Here is a 3,258-nt window from a genome sequence, read left to right on the forward strand (position 1 = left end):
CACCTGCATGTGAAGGCCAACAGCCCAGGGACACGCCTGAACATATTCTCATTTCCTCCTCCTTCCTTCTTTGAGCCGTCTAAGCCCGGTGCTTAGAATCCCATTAGTCATTTTGGGAAAATGGTGCAATAAGACAGAAATGAGGTAGAGGCAGGACAAGGAGATTGACATCAGGCTGGAGAGAGATCAGCATGGAAGAAGGACACCAAGAGAAATGAAAGAGGTCAGAGGTGAGGTCAGAGGAAAGAACCTATAGGGAGACCTGGGAGCTTTCAGGAAAAACAGACACATATGTGACTTCCATCAGCTGCTGCTCCATAGATCTTCCAAAGATGAAGGAGACAAGAAACCTTGGTCATCAGAAACCTTGGTCATCAGATGCCAGAGGAAGAGATACTCTAGGAAGAGACTTCGAACCCTCTGACTGAGGTAGTGGCTGGTTGGGCCACCTTTGCAGAGCTAATTAAGAGATAGGTGTTTCCACAACCCCTGGACTGTATTCCACAGTTCAGATGCCCTACAGGGGAGTGGCTTAAAGAAACAGAGGCAGAAGTCTAAGAGGAAAAGGAAAACAGATTTCTATAACACACACACTGCACTTCTGCACATGTATGCGCACATAACAAAACCATCCCACACATCCAAGCCCCCAACTCCACCTCTCATAAGGGGGATGGGCACCCGACAACAAACAGGGGCCAGAGCTGCCTGTCCACGAGGCTGAGAGCGTCCAGGCATGAAGTGGATGGGAATGGAGGGAAGAAAGGGGGTGAGGGATGGGGAGCAGAGAGATGGCGGGGCAAAGTGTGGAAGGATAGTGAGAAAGTAGAGTATTAAAATTTTAAAGGTGTTTTGCAGAGTGTGAGAGGGACTCTTTCCTCATTCCCACCAGCCCCTAAGGAAATCTCCAGGAAATAGGATTCTTCCTATGACCTTGCAGTAAATCACATATATTGTATGCTAGAGACCTGTCCATGTGTGTAGAATCCTCTTTTAAATGATTTCCAAGCAGTGATTAAAGAAAGATAAGGGGGCTAGAGAGATGGCTTGGACGTTAAGAGCACTGACTGCACTTCCAGAGATCCTGAGTTCAATTCCCCAAAACCACATGGTGGCTCACAATCATCTGTAATGGGATCCGATGTCTTCTTCTGGTGTGTCTGAAGACAGCAACAGTGTACTCACATACATACATACATAGAGAAAGAGAGAGAGAGAGAGAGAGAGAGAGAGAGAGAGAGAGAGAGAGAGAGAGAGAAAGAGAGAGAGAAAGAAAGAAAGAAAGAAAGAAAGAAAGAAAGAAAGAATAGGGAAGTTTCTGAATGACCTATAGGGCCAGCTGAACGCACACATCCTGGGCTGTCAGTCATCGCACTGCTGGTATCCACCTGTGTATGCGTGCACATACATTCCATATCCTTAGAGAAGCAGAGATGTTCTGAGTCATAGAAGGCCATTTGAGCTCACTCTATCCTGCCTCCTCAGACCTCTGTGTATACTAGCACCAAGCTATGCATGTGTAGCCAATGCACATACACACTATACACGTGGAGAGAGAGGTAGGAATCAGCAGCCTGATGCACACAAAGATGAAGGGCAAATTCTCAGCTGCTCTGCTGCTGGTAGTCCCTGAACATACAGGATTTCTTTTCTTCCCTTCTTTCTTTGTTTCTTTCTTTGTTTCTTTCCTTGTTTCTTTCTTTGTTTCTTTCTTTCTTTCTTTCTTTCTTTCTTTCTTTCTTTCTTTCTTTCTTTCTTCCTCCAAGACAAGGTTTCTCTGTGTAGCCCTGGCTATCCTGGAACTCACTCTGTAACCAGGCTGGCTTCAAACTCAGAAATCTGTCTGCCTCTGCCTCCCAAGTGGTGGAATTAGAAGCATGCACCCCCACTGCCTGGCCAGGATTTCTTATCATTTATCATTCCCACAAGGCCTCAGATGAATCGCAGGTGCCTCTGGATGGGCCATAATGAAACCAGAATAGTGATCTACCTCTTATCACTCCTGCACACATTCACACGCATGTGTGAGTATACACACACACACACACAAACACACACACACACACACACACACACACATACACACACACACACACACACAGAGCCATTTGCTCCCCAAAGTCCACAAGAAAACTTTCAGTCACCACTTCTTCCTGTCTAAGCCCCACCTACACAGACACCTGCTTGTCATCTTCCTACCCACCCCCTCATCTCTTAGGAGGCCAGGGCCCAGGGCCTGGGGCGGGGCACTTCAAACAGGTTGATGCTGTTCTCCTGGACTTGGAACAAAAAGAGGTGGGATCATTGAGGCAGGCGGGGTCTGTGGGAGCCTACATCCCCGCCTCCATGGAGGCATAAAGCAGCCAGTCCTGGTCAGACTCAACCTATAGACAGAACAAGCTCTGATTCCTCCGAACACACCCAGCTGCCGGACAGGACCCAGCATCACTCCCTCCCTGGTAAGATTGATGACAGCAGAGAAGGCAGGGGGACATTCTGGGGATCTAGGGGAAAGGTTGGGACCAAATGGGCATGGGATTTCTTATCCTTTATCATGGCCATAAAGTCCCCCTGGGTTTCACTGGGGCTAGGAATCATGGTAGGCCTTAGAGAGAAGAGAGGTAGCCCTTTGAGTGCCTCTCTGGTGAAGGGTAGGTACTTCTAGGTACACTCAGTTCGTCCCTGGAGGGACAAATGTCACCCCAACCCTTCCAGGAACAAGGGCTGAAAAGTTTATTGTAGATGTCAGGATGGCCCCACACATCTGTGTATGCACCTCCTGTTTCCCTCTGTCAAGTACTACAGAAAGGTGAGGCCCATGGAGGCAAGCTGATGTGTCTGACCTCTTCTGTTGGGCATTGGTTGGCCCTGGTTTGGGCTTTGAGGACAAGCCCAGCCTGGCTGGAGTTTTGTAAACTGTCTCAGTTGCTTCCATACTGGAGTGACTCAGCTCGACCTGCTTAAGCTTGCTTTTGCCTAGCTACTGCTGATGTAGAGTAACTTTGTTGGCTCAGTCAGTCACCCCATACCCTAAGTCATCTCACCTCCGCAAAAAACTCCACCTCCTCCTTCAGCCCTTTATAACTAAAAAATCCATACACTAAAACAAGTTCCTGCTTTGACAGACTCCCAGCTCAGGGGTGATTATTCTCTGGACTGCAGGAGATCAGTCACTCATCATCCCTGTTCAGCCCCAAGGGGCACGGTTTGCTTGGTTCTCTCTCTCTCTCTCTTTCTCTCTCTCTCTCTCTCTCTCTC

At 48.3% G+C, this 3,258-nt stretch overlaps 1 long non-coding RNA gene across 1 annotated transcript in view; it reads left to right on the top strand.

Annotated features, from left to right (window-relative positions):
• Positions 1-2,244: 2,244 nt before the first annotated feature.
• The window catches only part of LOC116077379, a 4,769-nt gene continuing 3,755 nt past the window's right edge, over positions 2,245-3,258 (top strand). The window contains exon 1 of the long non-coding RNA XR_004113229.1: positions 2,245-2,459. This is a non-coding gene — a long non-coding RNA (uncharacterized LOC116077379). The remainder of the gene's footprint in view (positions 2,460-3,258) is intronic.

Source organism: Mastomys coucha, unplaced genomic scaffold (assembly GCF_008632895.1).
Source record: "Mastomys coucha isolate ucsf_1 unplaced genomic scaffold, UCSF_Mcou_1 pScaffold5, whole genome shotgun sequence".
In the NCBI taxonomy this organism is placed as follows: Eukaryota; Metazoa; Chordata; class Mammalia; order Rodentia; family Muridae; genus Mastomys; species Mastomys coucha.